Here is a 21,996-nt window from a genome sequence, read left to right on the forward strand (position 1 = left end):
GATTTAGCTTTAGAGCTTATCAACCTTCGTCAGGGTGCTGAGGGTCCCTGTAAAGGCAGCACAGCTTCTAGAGAGAGATTTGGAGAGCTTGATTTCACGTAAGGCTTCTGAATCACCATTATAGTTTACAGCAGAAAGTTTACTCTTAGTTTTTAGACTCGTTCATAACTGCTCCAAAATACGTATTGCCATATTTAGTCATCATCTACTTTGACACTTCTTGCTCTTTATAGTCTTTGTGGTTTTGCTTCACTGTCGGTCATTGTGATTTCCCTTTCAGCCCTTACTAAAGTTCAGAATTTTCACTTTTTCTCCCCTTTGCAGTGGTGAGGATTCTCTTCAACGAAACACCCACACCTATTTTAATTTGTGATGCTTCCCTGATATCCTTTTTTAAAAGGTATGGCCTCTTGCTGGAGTGGAAAAATCTTGCAGGTTTTATTCCCTTGAGTTGTTTTTACCCAGTTATCTAGATCGTATCAGTGGAGCTGACTGAATGAGGCAGAGCCATCCACTTGAAATGTCTGCATGATCGAGACTCTAGTTACTACGACTGAGAGACATTAAAGTCTGCAATATGAAAGACATTTTCCTTTCAGAACACATTTCCAAACCCAAAGTGGCAGATAGTAGTTTTCTGTTGCTGGGCTATATTAATTTCTGGTGTAATCTCATAAAATGTAGTAGAATTACACCAAGAAGGAATGTAAAGCTCCAACTTGAAATTTCAGTTCTGCTTCACAGAGCTATAAATTGCAGTGGTCTGGCATAAGCATCTATGGAAACACTAATTGCTTAAAACTAAATGTATATTGTTGTGTTCAAGGAGGTCACACAGCTCTGCTTACTTTTTTGTGATTATTTACCTTAAACATCCAAGCAGAAAAAGCAGACCATGCCATATACATGGAAATACTTAAATGACCACAGCAATGAATGATTTAGTGCAGATTACCTGAAAGATATTTTCACATTTTGCATTTTAAACACTGCCATGTTGTCTGAAAGTTTTGGGACATGTCTGTGAACAACTGCAGAGCAGCGCATGTCAGAAGTACAGGAAAGTAATGGCAATCTGGAATAACAAACTCTAATTTTCAGTTTGTGAAGGAAGATTTCTGTGCATTATGGGTTATTATGTTATTATGTGTAGTATAGGCAAGCTTAGAGGCTTCAGTGAATTTGGCACCTCATGATGCAAGGCATAGTAGAAACATAGTGAGAGACAATCTTTTCTGAAAACATTACTTACAATGTGCAAGACAAGAGTGGAAGAGCATAGAAAAATGAAGCCCTTGGAGATCACAGTGTAGATCAGTGGCTGAGTCCAGAATATAAACTGAGTTTCCAAACTCTTAATTGATCCCTTCTTATTTGGATCCCACTGCCATAGTAATGAGGTTAAATCTAAGCATTGGGAACCAAAAGCTTAATTTTTTTGTAATAGTAACAATCAGTAACGTGTGGTGGCCATAATTGCAAATAAATTAGTTTAACTTTGGAACTTTCTGTATAAAACTGATGGATTTTGCCACTTTTAATCCCACCATAAGCATTCCTTGTTCATTACGCACAATGTTGTTGCCAGCTACATGGAGAGCACAGGGAAGCTTATACAGGGAAAGCTGAAGGAATTTCCACAACCGTTCCACCATAGGGCTGGCATTGTCACTTTTCTCTGGGTTCAGTGGCATACTGAGGGATTCAGCCACAACATAAAGTAATTGAAAACATTCCCAGGACATCTGAAAAAAAGTAGCCATGCTCTCATCTCACTAAAATATCATTCCCTTGCAAGGAATAGCCCAGTAAAAACAGTGTCACATTACTTTAACAGAAGCATTTAACATTTTTACTGACAGAATGTAAAGCATGTGGTTATGGAGTGTGAAATCCTCATTAAAATTCCTTTTTAAAGGAATTTAAAGGAAAATCAGTTGAATAAATATCCAGTAATTGTCACAGTGCCCTCATTGCTGTAGTTTTACAATACAATAATTCTCTCCATTGATCAGCTTTATTCTCCTATCATATAAAGAGCTCGGATTCTTCTTCAGGCATTTACTACCTGTCAGGGGCATTTCTGATATTGGGAAGTCTAAAGCTATAGAAATATGTTGCAGTAACTGTGGGCTGGGTCATACCGGTGCATTCATGGAGCTTCTCTGTGCTGCTCCTCTGGAGCAGTGGCAGTTGCCTCTCCCTGCACACCTCTCCCACTTTCCTTGTTGCCTGGTGCGTACGGAGAATATGGGATTCCCGAATGAGCTGGTGAATCAGAAGTGGGAAGCAACACCGATCCATCCCACCATGCTCAAGTCTCCTTTGGGCTTCTCTCTTTGCTCAGCTCCTTAGAGAGGATTTCTGTAAACCACAGTGTGCTATAGGACCATGCAGCCTGGGAGAGAAGGGATGGGACACTAAACTGATACAGAAGGGGTGTGCCCTCCTTATAAATGATCCTGGAATAGCTGAAGGTTTTAGGGAGAACTTCAATATCTTGAAGTTAGTCCTAGAGTTTCTTCAAAAGTGGGAGGGAATGGTAAAACTCTGCCCCTGGATTGAAGGCTATTGGAGAAATTTGATATGGGGGGGTGTGTGTGTGTATGCATATGTGTGTCCAGGGTCTCTTCCGACTATTAACTTTAATAAGCAGTAGTACTATCTTTAGCTTGGTCCTGTCACTATTTTAAAGCACCTGGCAGTTCAAAAGGACTGGAGATGTGGGGTATTGAATGTATCTTAAAAGAGCTGCTGGCTTTCCTAGTGGCAAATGATTCTTATTTTGGCTAAACTAGAAAATATTTAAATTTTCTTATCTCCAAGCTGTTATGAAAATGTCTCTGCATGTTGCAGAGTTAAGAGTTTGTAGCTATGTGACTCCAATAACACATGAGGTTCTCAAGAGAAAATTCACAAAGGCCTAATTTTAAAACATTTTTGCTGCCAAAGTTATTAAATCATAGAATCATAGAATATCTCAAGTTGGAAGGGACCCATAAGGATCACTGAGTCCAACTCCCTGCTCCTTGCAGGACTACCTAAAACTAAACCATATGACTAAGAGCGTTGTCCAGATGCTCCTTGAACTCTGATAGGCTTGGTGCCGTGACCACTTCCCTGGAGAGCCTGTTTCAGTGACCGACCACCCTCTCAGTGAAGAACGTTTTCATAATGTCCAACCTGAACTTCCCCTGATGCAGCTTCATTGCAAGGAAACGTTATAAAAAAATCAGATAGTCTATGAAAAGTGAGTGTGTTAAAATTGGAGGTCAAAACCCATTGCTAGCATGTGAAAGAGAGAGATTCTTGTCTTAAGATGCAAACTTGCACTGAACTTTAACTGTTGAGTAGCAAGACTATGCCTTTAGTCCAGGCTGGACTGCTCCAGAAAGTTCAGTAGTGGGGACACTGTGATGTGCCAAAGAAACCAGTCCAAGTAATCGACTGTATGGTTATTGAGAAATCATACACAAAATGATCTAGTTAAATGCATCTGAGAATAGATAAAAATGTTCAATACAAAGCTGGTATATTTTTCTTCACATTTTAACCAGAAGGTGGCATTATATCATGTCTTTTGCAGGCAAACCATCTCTTTTTTTTTTTTCTTTATAAGAAGACTAGGGCTTTACAAACAACACTAACTCAGGTTTTTCGTTTTTGTTGTTCTTGGGGGGGTTTATTTGTTTTTATAGATGCGATGAATCATCATTCATACATGTGTGATCCACACTGAAAAAGTGTTCTCTCTGTGTACTCTAACTTTGCTGGAAGACCGATACTCTCATTATTGTTTTACCATCCATATATATTTCTGGTCAAAAAAATTTGAAGAACTTTATCTAGAATACTACCTGTATATACTCTGTTGTGAAATGTTATTTCTGTTCACAGCTATGTTTGAAATAATTTATAATGATGCCAAAAGAAATTATACTGCATTGATTCACAACCCAGGCAATTGCTTACCACTAAATGTACAAATCTCTTATTTATGGTGACTGAATAAAGCTGTTCTCTTAGAACAGAAACAGGGCCTGCTTAAAAGCCAGAAACCAAAGCAGGGAGTTGAAATGGTCTGTGAATGAGTGGGAGAGATTTACATTTTACAAACTACTGAAATGCATATACTATTTTTCTTCTTAAGCGAGATTAGAGAAAGTTGCAAGATACTTAACCAGCCCATCAGAGTCCTCAGAGGTTTGAGCAGGTATCTGAAATCAGGAAGGAATGTCAGCTGTTTTAAGAAAATGTGTTTGTGTGTGTGTGTATGATTTTTGAAAGGCACAGGATTATGAGTCAGATGTCATGCTCCTATAGTCCATGGCCTCACACAGATTATGGGAAAAGATGTCTAAAGGGGATGACAGTTTCCAAGATTGGGTCAGTCTCTTCAGCCACCCATCGTGTGGACTCTGCAATGGCTTCTCATCTGGGTCTGTGCCAATTTTAGTCATGTCCTATCAGTATGGGCAGCTGTCCACTGGAAACCACACAGACACGAGCAACTAACCGTAAGAGGGTGACAGCTGCTTATCATCTGAACTAATCCAGCATCCTAAATACTGAAGATCTATTTTACCTGTCCTTGATCAGTTTCTTAGGCAATTTTGCACAGGAACTACAAATAGTGAGCCAGCAAACACATTCTGCTGAGCTACAAGCCTACCCCATACTGGAAGGAAGTATCCATCCCAAAGCACTGATTTTCGATAACAGCTTTTCTGGTGCTTTGCTAGAATATTTTCACATCAAAGTGGAAACAGAGCTGTATCTGAAAGTGAAATACATTTAACCTTTCTATGGTGATCCCACAACCAACATCTCTGCTCTTCACATTGGGAAAGGCATACGTTTCTATGGTATAATTCCTTATGTATATATGGGGTCAGGGTCAGTTCACAATGGCGTTCATGCAAACCTTCTAAATCCAGCCAAAAGCAAGGAAGTATATGTGTCAAAATCAGAAATTCTGTTGCACTAGGCTTGCACAGAGCCTATGGTCAGTATGGCTGCCCAAACTTTTAGACTTTCAGAAACAGCAGCTTGACTCACCACAAGGGACTTATATAAATGCTTTTAGAAACAGGCATAATAATCATCTCCTGGTTAGCAAATCATGTTGACTGGTTGACATAGAAACATCCCTGCAGCAGCAAGTAACAAAGATCGTATCATACAATTGACAGGTTTGATGTGTTCCTGTGCTGTACATGGTTGCAAGCCATATGCATCCTCTACAATGTGCAATCCAATCCAAGATATTACACCAAAACAGTTAAGAGACCTACTGATACTGTATTGCATCAGTTTGAAAGCACTGGCATGGTCTGTGTTTCCTATTTTGAGGACCAAATACTGGCACTGCCATACCCTAGAATCTGTGGACCATGTGCCTTCATTTTATCACAGCACTGAACCAAACCTTCTATCTGTATTCTGGAGGGTACTGCAAGCATGCAGCTAAGACCTTTCCATTTCTAATTATATATGATGGAAAAGGTCATGAGACAGATGAGAAACCATATTCAATCAATATCAGACTGATTTTTTTCCCCCCACTGATTTTGGAAAGTGTTTCCATGGTTAGTAACACTCTGGGGTACACAGAGAAAGAACAGTTAACTGATGTGCCTGTAAACATATTTATCTGGCATTTTGCTTCACTGAGCATAGAAGTCATCTGGCCAATCTTAATTTTTTTCTAAGGGACCATCACAAAAAGACCCCGTAACACAAAGGAAAAACAATCTGCAAATGCTCGCTTGAAATGTGGCCTTTCCTGCCTAGTTACAGAATGAAATTGATACACAGCTGCAGATTTGTTGACCTGCACATGAGATTGAAACTATAATACGAAAAAAATGAAATTCTTCCCTGATGATAGATTTTTCTCTATTTAGATACCACTAGTGGGAACAATAATGACTGGAAGGATCTGCAGACCCCTGTATAATGTTAGAGAATGTCATGTTGAGAAAGGGCATATGTTCTCCACATCACTGCTCCTTAATCTTCTCAGATTTTCACAAAGAAATCATATTAATCAAATCTGCTTTCAGCTATATGAAAAGTGCAGTTTGAATGGTTCACAGCTTAGGAAGAAATTGAATGTAGAAGAAAACCTTGGATAGAAATAAGCCCAGAACTTAAAATAACTTGCTGTTGTCAGTATCTCACTTTATGATTCTGAATAGCTGTGACAATTATGCATCAGAAAGCTCTGAAACTGCCCCATACTGTGGCTATGGAGTGGTCCGTGAAGGCAATACAGGAGCAGAGGAATTGCCAGATGAAATCAGACTGGTGAGCCATCTGCTACTGGCTTGAAAAGAAAAAAAGCAAACCCAACAAAAGATTCTACCCAGAAATATATCAGCAAGGGGCAAAATTCTGCCTGACACTGAACAGATGCACTGCTCTCCCACCTCATTTGAAAATCTGCTTGGGAGTTTGAGGAAGATTGGGCTGTATATGTATGAGGTACAGGTTTTGTTCCAGTCTCGCTCCCTTTGCATTGCTGCATTGGGGACAAAGTGAGGGGGCAGAGAGTGGGGACATCCCTTCAGTTCCATGCCACAGAGGGATGGGTATGGAGGGGAAAGCGGTCGGCACTCTGTAATGACTGGGAGAAGCCAGTGTACTCCTCCACATACAGGGGCTGTCTTGGACTCATCATGCTTTCTTAAAGCAGGATAATCTTTCAGTGCTCCCTCTGACATGGAGCTGCATCCTCGTTTTGGGTTGTTTTGGAGGCAGCCTTAAATCTGTGGGAATATATTGTTTTATTAAATATACCAAATAAAAGCCACAACACTTGTATGTGGTTTCTGCATTGCTATTAGTGTTTGGTGTTTACTTGACATGACTGTTGTGTTTGGCACCATTCAGAATATGGAGGAAGACCTGTTCCCCGTGCCTGAATGCTGATGTTCTGATGACCCAGTCTTGCTCCCATTGAAATCACAGGGATCCTTGCTGCTGACTTCGGATATGAAGAATAGGGTGGACCTGAAGGTGCTCCAGGAGCAGCACTCCTTTCCTTTCTGTTAAATTTGAATATCAGACTTGTAGGTAGATGATCATCATATCACAAAGTAAACTTTGAGATATGAATGACAGAATGTTGGTTCTGGCAATAGGATCTAAAGGGCACTTCTCTGTCATTTAAAACAAAGCTAACCGCATTTCTTTTGAAGGTAAAGTGTATTTAATTCTAGAAAAAAACATGAATAAAAAAGAGGCACCAATCTAATGAGGATTATATTTTAAATTGGTGCCAGAAAAACAGGATATTCCTGAGGTCTTTCTGAACATGTCTACTTCTGTCTGGACTCTGGAGAAAATCTACTAATAGCAAAGGCATGACATTAGATTACAACCACAAAATTGCAGTCTTAAGACTGTAATGAAAATGGGTTAAGTCTATACTATTTCCTATTCCTCTTATAATCCCTTCCATAAGAATAGCCTTTCCTGGAATTATTGAAAAGGAAATTCTCCCTTGCTTGTAAATGTCATTTCATTTTTCTTCTCACTATATTTGTAAAGATAGCTGAAACTGTTTAGCTTACCATTTTTCAGAATGCTATCCAAATCTGAGGATGGTTGCTATAAAAGGAATCTAGCATGGGCTAACAGTTATTATACTGTGGTATTTGAAATCAGGAGTGTTTAATTATGTACAGACACATGGTAAAGTCAAACTTCTAGGGAGAAATGAGAAATGAGATTTCTAGTCTATGGGGCTTGCAGAAGCTCAGGATCCAGGTGTAAGACCTCTGTCTGCTCTGGTTGCTGTTGGTATTGACTACTATGCATACCCCAAGGCATTCCTAGCTCTTGACGGGAAGACAGCCTTCAGATTTGCAGGTCTTTTGCTAGGTGGAATATGATGGATCTCAGTCAAGTGGAGGAACACATTTGTGCTCAAAAATATAATTCTGTAAGAACATGATCTTTTTTTTTCTTTCAGTAAGTCCCAATTCTCATGCTGGTGAGAGTGGAGGTACTTATTGTAGTTAAGGCAAAAGGTTTCCAACACACAGGCTGTAGTTGGGTGTTAAGTGGCATGACTGGGGAGCAGGAGAGGCTGTGGGCCTCAGAAGTGTAGTGGTGGGGACCAGTGTGCCAGTGCTATTCATTAGGTCCGTAGTGATTCCCTGCTCATATGGAGGTGCCTTCACAATGACATCAGTCAGGAGTGAGTCATGAAAAGGTGAAATGCTCTACGCATGGCAGGGAGAAGACTCATATTGTGTGTGCCCGACATAGCTGATAGGGGTATGCGCCGTTAATACGGCTCTTTTGAGACAGGCGGGCTTTGCTGTGTGTGCTACATACGTGTGCCTGCAGAAGCAGCAAGTTAGGTCCTGTGACCTGCCTTTGCAGGAGCATGGGCACCACTCACTTGCAGCACTGTTTGCTTTGAAACAATCGCTTAGATGTAAATGACTCATTTTGAGGTGTTGGAAGTCATGCTGGTTGGTGTAGCATTCAGCTGTCTAACAGCCTCAAGCTCAGTGCAGGAAAGAAAAGACAAATTTTTCACTGGAGTGGTAAAAAAATAAAGAGAGGAGCATGCTGCTTAGATTGCCTTTTTGATGCTATTGGAAATCAGCCCATCTAGAAATTGCAGTAGACAATCCGAGGTGAGCTATGATGTTTTAAAAGCACTGATTGAAGGAGATGATGAAGCTTGCTCGCATAGAGTCAGGCTTGCTGGCATGTTAAAATCAATGGCTGAAAGTATGGAAAACAACACCTAATTTGGAGAAAAAATACGGGTTTAGAATTATTTCCATTATTTTGGTATTATTATTTCTATTTTTGCTAGATCTTCAATCACTGACTGAATGGCCAGCTAATATGCGAAGGTGTCTGGTGTCCTGCAGCAGACTAGCAGTAGAGGTAACTTAGCAGGAAACCGTGATCAACTTGGTGCTTGTGATTTGGTTTTACTTGACTCTTCACTTTGCTTTTTGCCCAGACAAGTGGTTGGGAGTTGAAGCTGACTCTTTTTAGAGTTGTACTGAGCACAACACATGCTCTGCTGGTGGCAGTGGAGGGAGGCTGAACTCATCCAGGTGCCCTATCTTTCCAAGCCCTTTGTCTGTGAGGGTGGTGGTGAAGAGTGAAGGGTTTAGGACGTTCTTATTCCAGGTATACCATAGTGTAGTGTAGTGTAGTGTGTATATATAGATTCACCAGTTAAATTGACAGTTCCCCCAGGAAAAGTATAATCATAAGAGATTGTTATCTCTCTGCATGCTCCCATTCTGGACTCACTTTAGGTATTTCTATAGCAGGGATGACTTGTTAAAGAGATAAAACTATGTGTTCATTTCCTTCCTTGACGCAGCACATGCCTCTTCATAGCTCAGCACGAACTTCCAGTCACTTGGCCATTTTATCTGTCATGTAGGGACAGAAGAGGGAGTTGGCTAGTGTGAGTATGCTTCAGAAGATTTTGAGCTCACTTAGGTGGAGAAGTGAGCCGGACATAAATCCAGAGGAGGAGAAGGTGACATGGCCAGACTTGAAGTCCTGTGTCATTAGGCACAGGAAGGGTACCAAACCTGAACCTTCTTATGGTAGGAGTGCTCTGGAAGTCTCCATCTGAGTTGTGATTTTTGGAAAGTCTGCTCCTTATGGTAAGATGGACTAAAAAATTGATATTCATGAAGTGTAGAGGCTGCTCCCCCTGACATTTTCAGACAGAAGGTTATAAAATTTAAACCGGTGTATATTCTTTTGCAATTCAGAATGAAAATATGAAATTGTTGTTACGGATAGCCAAATACAGTCTATTTAATGAGGGAATTGGATACAGATCCATTCATGATTGCTAACTTTCTTCTGTCTCAGGAAGGCCTTCCTCCCAAGAAACTATTTGCAGGAAGTACATAGTAGGTAGAAGTCACTTTGTACCTGTTGTCTTTCTTCTGCTTTTTCTCTAAGGAACTGGTATTAATCACTGTCAGATGCAGGATACTGTGCTGACAGGGTCTTTGTTCTTACTCAGTGGTGTTCTGAAATTGTACTCTTATGTATCTCAGTTTCCATACCAACTGCTTGACTTCGCAGACTCTTGGGAAATGTTTGCTGCAGACATGGTTTTCTCTGAAACCTGAGAATCGCTTACATACACTTTATAGATCTCCCATTTTATAAATCTCTGCCTGTCTCCTCATCCTAGTCTTCTTTCCTGCCTACTTTTTTATTCCTCCATTGCATCCTCTGAAATGCCAGGTGTTTTGCTCCTTCTCCAGATACATTCCTGAATGTTGATTATGTGTCCTTGCCTCTCCCTTTCCTTCTCAATAAAGAATTCACTTGTATCACTTGATCCAGCGGGCCACCTACCTTGGCAAATACTACATTATGTTGTTGTCCCTGGTGTTCTTGGACTTGACCAGAACTAGGATTAGTTCTGGTTCTTTCGTGTACCCACTAAACCACAGTACAGTTAGAACACGTTTTTTCTGTATTCAGTAGCTTATAAAAAGGGCAGCACATTACCCCAATCTAAATGCTAAAACATACTATATTTTGAATGGCTGGTTACACTTCCTCTTTGTCACAGGTGGCCAGGTTTGTAAAAAGGAGAGGAAAAGAATTGTAAGCCTATTAAAATTATTGAACTTTGAAAAGAACAGCTAGTATAATCCCTGTCTGTCTGTCACAGAATGGTTGAGTGTCTAGAAACATTACAGCATGTCTTATGTAATTAATGAAAGTTGAAAATAGAAGTCATGTAGTCTAGACGAGGCATTTGTAACAAGAGTCAAAGTACCAAGATGGAACTAGGGCTGACTGGAAAATACCAACATATGGGTAAAAGGGGAAAACCAAAAGTTTTGACCTTAAACACAAAAATTGTCTGAAAATCAAAACTCAGATATGCAGTCAGGGACTTGATACAATTTCTAGTTGGATTTCTTGTTGGTCTGTCATTCTCTATTGCTCAGTTTATTTATTCTGTGATATGCCATCTCTTGCTGATCCACCAAGTAGGACATGTAGTCCATCATGAAAACCAGGCTTATGAGGGCTATTGCGGGACAATGATGAAAAGGTTAAAGTTTTTGTTGAGAACTAGATATTGAAAAGTAATTTATTTGAAAAACCATAGGAAAAAAAATTATATGGCTATATATAAGCTCTAATTGGGACCAATTTTCTACAATCCTAATAGCCATTGTGATTTTTGTTTTCTTCAGACGTGCCATGGCATGCTAAAGTAAATTACTAGAGGAGGTATACATAAGGGGCAAGAAAAATGTTTTTGTTATGATGCCATCTGTCCAATGCTAGCTGACTGCTGAGACAGTGGAAATGGAAATTAATATAATACAGTTTCTGTAATCTTCTTAAATCTCAAATTAAATTAGCATCAGGATTGGCACTTTTAGACTGAGTTGATGGCTCTGATTATGGTTCCTTCTTGCCTTCTTTAGTTTCATTTATTGTTAGTTGCTATTATATGTTCATTAAAAAGTAATTTAATAAATCATGGGATTTTCTGCCTGTAAAACAATTATGAGAATGAAGAGTGATGGCAATGGTTGGGGAATATGCTGAAATTTGGTAACCCTTTGTGAAGGCAAAGCAGGACACAAAAACCTTACTATTTAATTAAAAACTATTTAGTATAATAGTGCTTTCCACTCCATAAGTAAGTGAAGCGGACCTTGAGGCATCTTCTGGGTTCTAACTCTGTTTGTGCCATGGGTGAGTGTGCAAAGGTCACTTGCATCAGTATTTTTGGGAACCAGTGCTGATTAATCTGTTGGTTATTCAGATAGGTCGACTGGGCAATATCATGACACTGGGAACAAGAATTCACAATTCTCTTACACAGGTGAGTACTGAGGACTGTACTGAAATGATTTTAAGGAATCACTGACCGATTAATTTAAAAATTTCAGAGGCCTCTGGGTATCCAAATACAGACTCTGAACTTCATTATGGCATAGACGTATGTGAAGCCATTCAGGACCAGGTGCTTTTTAGTGGCCTTTCTGTACTGTTTGAATACCTCTATTCAACTTGCTTAAAAGGTCTCCAATCACACAGTGAGAGTGAGGAATGGTGGAGGAAGCAATGAAAGCTTGGTGAGGGGGAATGGGGGAGCCTGAGAGAAAAAGAGAGAGATTGTTCAGACAGGCAGAGAGCATATAAGCAGTAACTGGGACTGTGTTTATACTGTCATGTTAGCTTAGGATTCAAGGTCACACTCAATGGTTTCCTCATTGCTTACACATTAACGTTCACCCTGGCCTTACTGGCTGTCAGGCAGAGCTCGGATCTGACCATGAACACAGCTGCATACACACTGCAAAAACCTAACGATTTTGAGGTCTAGGGAAGAGTCAAAGTTTATGTGGAGAGAGCTGAAAGAGGCAGGCTGATGAGGGATGAAGTGAGATAAATGATGGAGTGCTGGACAAGGAAGGGTTAAGCTCGGGGGGATTCGACAGAAAGCAGGATGGTAACCAGGCCAGCCTGGGAGACAGAGGAGGCAGTTGTCTTCTGCAAATAGAGACTGCGTTAAGAGGTTTTCCCTTAACTTCACTGAGATGCAGATTACCAGAAGCCACCCTCCTCATATGGTAAGCTGGTGTGAAGTGTGGAGAGAGCTACTGACCGCGGTCATCTTCTCTGACAGCTCCTCTGGTCAGCACACAGCCCGGGGCACTACCTGCCCAAGGAGATTTGTGTTTCCCATCAGCAGTGGAGAGAAATTCTCAGCACAAAGATGCAACAACAGCAACAATTGTCTTTCCTGGAGACCAAAATAAATAATTTGAGTTCATACGATATCTCTTTAAAACAGAAAAATATTTCTTAGTAATAGCTGTAGTACAAGGAATTAACATAACTCTGAGCACTCTCTGAGGACAATGCAGCTTTCAGAGCCAGAGAACACACCTACACTGAGTATGATGTGTGCTTGTATGACTCAAAGATAATATTTACAGCTGTGGTGATTCGGTTCCTCAGAGCATGCCATGAGCCTTCCTTTCACACTATATTATCCTAGACTGCATTGTTCTGCAAGGGAGACACTGAGTCTGGCTCCCTTTGGAGGATGCCGGGAAGCCAGAAAAGGTACATGCGGTACTGACTCCTACAGGATCACTCACATTCATCTCAGAGGTGGCAGAGTCATTGCAGCTAATAATTCCTCTTTCAAAACCTGGCTCCTCACCATCTTCATAAACCCTGAAGCAAATATAATAGTACCCTCAGGCCCTCAAGAATGCTCATACAGCAGGAATTTGGCATGATGCAAATGTTATTCATAGGCTTATTCGTTACGTTTTGCCCCTTAAAAAATCAAGAGGAGAGTCCAGGTACACTGCATACATGAGTCCATTCCCATTTGATGAGGAAAAATGTTTGCCTGACCTGGAGGACCTGACATTTCTGATAAACTTGGAATTGAAGGATCTGATGAAGAAGCAGTTAGGAGTGCACGTGGGGAAGAAGAATTAGGAATAGTCAAAGTTTATATGGAGAGAGATGGACCAACTAGAGCATAGACTGAGATAAATGACGCAATAATAATTAGAAATAAGAAGATTTAGAAGGATTAAGCAAGTGAGCAAGGAACAGCAATCAGATAGCCTCTGCAGTCAGGGGCAGGCACCATGGCTGCCTATTGAAGTTACATGGCAGAAGGAGAGAAAAGATCCCTGGGCCAGTTAGCACTGAGTGGCTGCAGTTACGGTATCTAAGCTTCATGTGTTAGCTGACTTCTCAAATTTACAGTGGCTGAACAAACATCCAAGTCAGAGTATCCAGGCATTTGCCTACCAGGTGCAGAGGGCATTTTCTCAAAAACAGTATAGACTGTCCTCATGTTGCAGTATTTTCCAAATCTAGTACTCATTTTGTTTATTATTATTTTATGAAATGTATTACAAAGGTTTCTACAAGCCTGATTCGTGACTCAGGGTGTGCTAGATACAGTAAAAATAGATGGTTTTTATCTTCGGGATAGTCAGCATATATGACTGGAGACTGCGGAAGGAAACAAACACAAGAGACAGTGAGATACATGATTAATAAGGTAGACACGTACAACCTTTAGGTTGTAGGTTTAGTCACTTACAGATATAGGACATGTCATCTAAGAGACCATTTTAGTCTTTTGCTGTTCTGCATCTGTTTCAATGGAAGGTATTAATTGGTTAGAAGACGCATCTTCTTCAAAGAAAAGTCACAGTAAAAAAAAAAATCTTTCCTTCCTGGAAATTGAAACGGCTTCAATGCTAAGACAAGTCATTACTTAGCACTCAGTGGTTTTTACCTTATTCAAATACTGCCTTTCTGCCTTACCCACCTGAAGGGGGCTGGACAATACACAGGAGGATTTGTTTAAAAAGGCTTCAGATGAGACATGGGGAATAAGAAATAGGTGTAATGGTAAAAGTCCTTAGCAGAATGGCGTGCTGGACAAAGGTGCGTGGTGAAAAAAAAGAAATAGAGTCGTAAAAGGAAAGGTAATCTTGGAAGGGAGACCTTAAAGATGATACTAAAGAAGTTTTGGAGGTCATTTAGGGTAAACAGAAATGACATGGTCCTTATAGCAGAGAGAATTTTATATCCAGCAAATACAATTCACAGTCTTTTTAAGGACCTGCATAATAAATTCGCTGGTGAGAGAGAAACATTTCTTCTCACTATGTAGTCATTCAAACCATGCTAACATACTGGCACCCTGTGCACGTTATGGGATTGCTTCTTGGTGAATACTGAATAATTACTCTTACCACTGGAGAGATTAATGGCATGAAAATTAAGCCTCTCTAAATGCAATCTTGATTATTAGGGCTCTGAGTGTGTTGCTGGGAATGCCTTGCTCAAGTGTTCAAAAAAGTGCACAGTATGTACTGTGTTATCAGTATTTTAAAAGTTAAGAGTTTGACAGGAATTTCAGCATTAAACGTAATCCCATATGAAACACTCTCCAGGAGCTAATCTATTGCCATTTCCTGTTTATATAACTAGATCAACCATAATGAATTAATAAAAATACATGGCAATTCTTGATGCACTTAGCAAAGCACGTACCACTGACACATCCTTGAAATGCCTGCTGGCTTATACAACACATTTCTTTTGCCCACTGCCTAGGCTTTTTGAAAGCAGTGTCTTATTTTGGTACTTACCTCAGGCACAGAGCTACGTGGAGGAGGAGGTACCTCTCCCATGCCCAGATTAGGTCCTGGGACAGTACAGTTGCTTCTGCACCCAGCACAGACTGGACTTTTCATCCTGGTAGATCTGGGGTGCCTTTGTGCAGAATCAAGGATCTGGAAACACCGAGCAGAGATACAGCTGTTTGGTACTTTCCCCCTCAGTCTCAGACCTTCTGAACCTCATAGTGGCCATTACTGTCCTGCTTCCACACCTCCTCACACTGTGAGAGGGAACTGTGGCTTCCTATGCAGCACTGAGTGAGGACACAGTGCCAGCACAGATCAAGTGGTGTGCCCCAGCCCCTCTTGGAGCAGGGACCATGTTGCATATTCAGCAGGACTCTCAGACTTCCAGTCCTTGGGACATTTCCATGCTTTACCTCCTCAATACATGCTTTTCCTATTGTTGGCGTGATGCTTTCTGATAACTATTTCTCCATCCAAACCTACAGATACCTTAAGGACCTGCTCCCAGCAAGACATGATGCAGGGGCACTTTTGACGTGGGTTGTATGAGCTCTCAACTTGCTCAGGAAAAGCTTATGAGCTCTGTGTCAGCACTGGCCAAGTTACACTTATGCTGGATCTGTGGTTAACTAGCACTTATATTTCCTAGATTTTTCCATTACCTATGGTATCCTGGACCTCTTTCAGTTCAGATAATGGAGTGTTAATAAAGGTCCTTTTGCTGTAATTTGCATTAAAAATGAGACAAACTTTTTTTAAGGAAAATACATATTTTTCCCTCTTGCATTTGTAAAACAGAGAAAGGGGTAAGACCCAAATTTAAAAAATAATAATGAAGACTAGAAAAAGAATAACCATGGAAAAATCAACTTTGAAGTCACTTGAGAGGAAGAGAGAACAGGGCAGAAATATCCTGCTGTAACTGTTCCATGGCACCATGTAACTGGAAAAAAGGTTTCTTTTAGTTAACATTTATTGTTAATATGCAGTTGCCCAATGTTTAACTAATTCTTTCAACAAAGTTTTGCAATGACAGTTCATTTTTTTGATTTTAAAGGGCAAACCTCTAAAGCAGTATATGAAGAACAAGGAACTGAACTTACAGAACAAAGTGTATCACTGGGTGGAGTCCTGCTATCACTGCTCTGTGAACTTCCTTTGATAGTGAATTTGGCCCAGATAAAGACCAGCAAACCCCCATGATTCTCTCACAAGTGGCCTCATCAGATTTTTTCATGTAAAAAACAGTTATTAAAAGATTTTAAATCCTAGTGAATAATTAAAAGCCTGCACTAAAATGGCTTTACTTTCACGTGACAATTAAAAAACAACTGCTTAGCCTTTTAGTTGCAAGTGAAAAAAGAAAGGGAAATTTTCAGCCTTGAAAGTTTTGAACAACACCAAGTCCAACATGTTTTTTTATTTTTGAGAGATGGGAGGCTGCTATGAGACACAAATTGCAGGAGATAAAGGGACCTTGCAAGAGCAGTTGACATGTCTATGTGAGGGACCTGCTTGTCAGAAAAGTTATTTGTATTTTTCTAAAATGACAGTCATCTATCAGTTAAATAACAAGGATTAGAGCTTTACTTCTGGTTTCATTCCAGGAAAAAAGTAAGGATTTTAAGCTCAGAAACATGCCAGGTTTTCTTTAAAGTAGCCATTGGTACAAAACAAGAAGTTATAACAGGAAATCCCTATTTGGTAACACAAACTTACTTTCAATTCAACTATAAATTTTTGAAACAGCAAATATTTATACATGGATTGGGCTGGGTACGTGTTGAGAAGTCTTTGGAAAGACAGGAAGAAGATATTGCTGAGCAAGTATGAAAGCAAGGTACTCACAAAGCTCATACTCTCATGAACATACACATTTTCTTTTACTTTTCAAAAATATCTTGGTTTAGTAAGAAATTCACCAATTGGTTGTCTCTTGAGTGTTCATGGGATTGTTGCAAAATGCAACTTGCTTTCTTTAATTTTTAAAAGGCAGAGATTGGAAACCTGTAATACTGGTCACACAAAATATGGAAAAAAATCAGAGATAAACCATGTAATTTTCCTTGAAAGCAGTGTCTGGCAGTGAGATCATAAAAGGCTCGGTTTTTTTACCCTAACAAGGATTAGCAGTACTTTGTTCTGTTTGTTCTGTTCCTTATCTGTCATGATTCTTGCTTCTTCCTGACTATTTTTTTGAAATCCTGTGATGTGTTGAATGTCACCCCAGTTCTTATGACTATATTTATTACCATCAGCCTCAATATTTTAAGATAAAATATTATTAAAACTAAGCTATTTCTGCATTCGGTGGCTTTTTCTGTTTCAATAATTTTGTTTTGCTCCTTACAGCGGCTGTTTTGCAATTCTCTGAACATCCCTGCATTTGATGGCACTCCATTTAGATAACTATATAATCAATCTACATCTCACTGTGATGGCAAGCCTTTGGAAATTCTGAGTTAGGACTGCCTGCGGGATTAACGCATGAAAGAGCTGCTAGGCTCTTTGTTGAGTGCCTGGAAACAGGAAAACATCTACCATCCATCTCCTGACTGTTGCCCAGCACCTTGTCCTTTTGGGGGTATAAGACAGTATCTTAGATCCTGAGTAACATTCTACATTAATTTGCACTGATGCAGCTCTACCAGAGGTCATTCATTTCCATTACTATCACTGATAATAACCCAGTTAGATATGATGGTCCAGGTTCTTATTTAAGTCAAGGGCTATTACGTGGCAGAATGGGATGAAGTGGTCAGGACATAATTAAGAATAATTCCTCAGCTGCCAAAGAACTGTCTGGAGCCTGGTGCTGGGAGACAGTGTAACAGTTCCTTACAGTATTTTCCATGCTGTTTCTCGTGCTCCAAAAATGAGACAGTGCTTTTTTATCTTCAAAGAAATGGAAAAAAAAAAAAAAAATTTGCTCAATACTGTATTCATTTTCTGTGTATATATGTAATGTGAATTATCTCCAGTAATTGCTGACAAATCTGAAATGCCTACATCAGTATATTGACCATCAATAAATGAGAAGTGACAGTAAATACATGGTTGGCTGCTCCACATATTTCTGAACAAGATTGCTACAGTTAAGACTGGAAAAATGCAGGACAAAAGGGCAAGCACTTTTGGTGGGAAAACATCTCCAGAATTTTATTTATTCTTTAAATTGTCTTTTGATTAACTTTGTAGATCACTATGTTCCTAGCATAGGTTAGTCATTATTTAATTAGAAGAGAGAGACAAAGAAGAATCCTGTTTATAATTCTTAATCTACTTAAGTTATTATCTAACCAGCAGTCCTGAGAGAATATTCAACATATTGAACTGATTCGTGCATGCTTCATTAGCTCTTTATATCTTAACTGTACATAATCATTCCCAGCTCTGTCATGGTTATCATGGTGGAATTTCCACTGAAGTCAATGAACTCTGAGTGTAAATTCACTGCAAAACGGTGACTGGGACAAGTTCTCTCTTTATCTGAAACCTTTGAAATGCCACTGGCTTGAGTGGAATTGCTGGAGACATGACTGAATTTGGTTTAATTTTCTGGTATTTATTTAAGTTAGTGCCTTGAAGACCTGGAGTTCTCTCATTTAATTTTAATATTTTGAGCTGAACTTGACAAATACTGATAAAAATAATGCCTTCAGGGTTTGGATGAAAAGCCTTTTTGTGACAACCTGAAAGATTTCTGTTAGCATCAGCAAGCCCTTGACTGAGCTTTTAGTGGTCATAGAGGAAAGGTAATTGAAAACATCAGTCACCTAATAGGGTGCTTGAAAAATGGTAATTTTTTCATGGATTTTTAAAAATACAGCTAAAAGTTTATTGCATTCAGATTTGTGCAAAATGCAGCCATTTAAAATATATATGAAATGAAATAATATCATTTTGTTTCATTCCAGGTTCAGGCCACATTTTCTGACCTTTTCTCTCTAGAATAAAAGGAAAATAAGAGGAGAAGGGGAAGAAGGAGAGACCTAGAGCAGTCAAGACTTCTATTCACCCTGAAAAAGGGGAAATATTTGAAACGAAATAATTCCATCACACTCTTCCTTCCTTACTTCCCTCCTTCCTTTCTTTTTCTTTCTTCTCTCCCTTTTTCCATCCCTTCTTCTTTCCTTCCTAAACGAACAGGTTTAAGGAAAATAAAGGTTTAAAGGAAAATCTTTAGCAGCTTTACTGCTATAGGCACAGATTTTGCAATTAGAGCACTTTCCAGGAGAATGTGGCATCTTATACAGTCAACAGAGAAGAGCAATTACAATGTCTAGAACAACCACCTAGCATGGGATTTGTTTCATCTAATTTTAGCTACATGAAGTTTAGATTTCCAGTCAAGGTAATAATTTAGGCTCCTTTTATAAGCAATGTAGGGATTTAATCACTTTCAGAGGAAAATTCTTCAGATTTATGTTGATATCTGTCCTACAAAGAATTGAGTTGCCCTCGGGATGGTCTTTCTCTGTGTACAGAGGGAGTCTAGCTGACCGGCTTGGACCAAATACTTGTCTTTTGAAGATGGTTAATGATAGCCAAGTGAATGGCAGCCAAGCTGAATATGGCCATGTGCACTTCCATCTGAGGTGTCAGAAGACCCATTAATTTCCCTCTAAAGCAGGTTCAGCAGGTATGAAAGAGGGACTGTGGGTCACATTGTGGTATGCAAAATATTTCAGATGATTCTGGTGAGGAGCCAATCCTCTTTTTTTAACTAGCTCTGTAAAAATATTAGAGACCAATTTTATTAAAGAGAAAGTATATTTTGCAGCTTTTTTGTGTACGTCCTCTTCACACTGTTAGTTTTCATGCATAGAAGAATCTATGCTTTTTGACTTCCACAGATCTTCACTGTGGAGTTAATTTGAACTCCACTTTGATTTTACATCTTATCTACACACAACGTTTGCTCACCTGACTTCGGTGATGCTGTAATTTTAGGATTATTGATCCAGCCAGGGATAGTGATGAGAGAATGCCACATTCATTCAGTTCCTTGTCTTCCAAGCAGGATGCTGGCTGAGTCACTTGCATACTAATAATTCTGCCATCCTTTTCCACATATCTCCCTCTTTATGCTCAGAAGACCTGACAAGTCCCATCACAATTCATCATTTGGGGAGAACTGTAGAGGCTTACTGGAGTGTAAAGTCACTCGCCATGGCCCCAGAATTCCCAGCCATACACGAGCATGAACACAATACCAGGGACGACCAACGGCTTAAAAAAGGCTTTGCATAATGTGGGTAGTCAGAGCAAAATGAATACTTTCTTTCAGCATCAACACATCTTTTTATGGGTTCCTATTGCCATAAGAGGTCCCCAGCTTGTTCTAATTATGCTTATTTCTAGTTGCACAGAATGATTGTAGCTAGAGGCTGGCAGTTCTCCTGCATCCTTTTTCAGGAGCAGTGTTAAAATGTTATTCCTGCTTTCTGAAAGTAATGAACTGTACTGCGACCTTAGCAAAGTTTGCAGGGTAAATAGACTCTAAATCATTAATACTACTTCCTAAAACTCCACTGAGGTTTCCCACCCACAGATTGACTTAGCCCAAACCCAGCTGGACCTGTGGTATGTGATGAGATCACAGCATTCATTTCTGGGACTGTAGGTGCAAGTTAAGAGCCTATCAGCATTGCTGTTGCAAATATCTTTCTGAGGATTTATAATTTAGTTTTTAAATATGCATCAGTCTGAAACTTGGCATAGGTGCAACATTTGGTTTTAAAGGGGAGAAAGGACTTTAGGTAATCAGTTATTTTTCAAGTTTTGGGAATTTTTGCTGACATTCATGCTATAGTAATAAAGGCAGTCATTAAAACTGAAATACTGCAAGCTCTTTCTGTGGAAGATGTGGAGTGCTGGCAATTAAGAAAATCTAAAGAACAGAGTCCTTAAATAAAATGCACAGACACACACCTGGTTTTCATATTTTCATCGTGTTTGCATGTTATGTCACATGAGGTATTTATAACAATGCTTGCTGTACCATATCCAAGCTATATATATATTCCCATGACACATTTTCGTTATGCTTTAGGTTGAAGTACTAGTGGCTCCACTATGCTCTGCTCTACCAAATGACGAGATGAAGCCTATAATGCTGTAATTCTGAGGTTCCCTTCCCTTTACGGCTCTGAATCAAAACTCACAAGAGAAAATCATGCCTCTAGAGGAGTCGCCTTTTAGCAGGTGCTAGTATTTGAAATTACAAGTAAGCCATGTAGAGTTAAATTATTTAATTTAATTGAATTCATATAACTAAGCTATCATTGTTGCAATGTACCCACAGGCATAGGATTTGAAATGTGAACAGTGTACCCAGGCACAGTGAAGAAGGGCAACACAGGATAACACCTGGAGTTCATGATTCAAGACTGGGCACTGCTGGCATAGTTCACAGCAGAAAGGATCCTTAAACTTACTGTTAAATCCATGGTGTCTGCTGAGTGTCAGAGGAGCTCTTTTCCCTTTACTTTTGGTCCAGCCATCAGCCAGTTCTGACCGCTGAGGGCAGCTTCTTTCACCTACCGGGAGAGTCTTCTTTATTGATTTAAGGTCACATGGAGATGTGATGTGCTGGACCTAAAATTTCAAACTTAACTCTTTGTCTGCACTGCCCAGCAGGGTTCAAGTTATAAAAGCCAGTATGTATGCTCTAATTAGCTGACACTATTAGCTCAGGTCAGGCCTGGTTATAGTCTTGGAAGAATAGACACAGCTTTTGTCAACATTAATGCTAACTGCCTCCCTGACCCAGATCTCTCTCTGTCACCCTTTCCCTCCCCTTCTCGTGGCACCT

At 39.7% G+C, this 21,996-nt stretch overlaps 1 long non-coding RNA gene across 1 annotated transcript; it reads right to left on the minus strand.

The window, feature by feature from the left end:
• Positions 1-13,885: 13,885 nt before the first annotated feature.
• LOC143157517 (uncharacterized) lies at positions 13,886-21,710 on the minus strand. Its single transcript, XR_012994811.1, has 4 exons — positions 21,620-21,710; positions 15,183-15,326; positions 14,123-14,175; positions 13,886-14,031 (listed from the first exon to the last, which is right to left on the minus strand). It is a non-coding gene; the product is annotated as an uncharacterized LOC143157517 (long non-coding RNA).
• Positions 21,711-21,996: the final 286 nt, after the last annotated feature.

Source organism: Aptenodytes patagonicus, chromosome 2 (assembly GCF_965638725.1).
Source record: "Aptenodytes patagonicus chromosome 2, bAptPat1.pri.cur, whole genome shotgun sequence".
Classification (NCBI taxonomy): domain Eukaryota; kingdom Metazoa; phylum Chordata; class Aves; order Sphenisciformes; family Spheniscidae; genus Aptenodytes; species Aptenodytes patagonicus.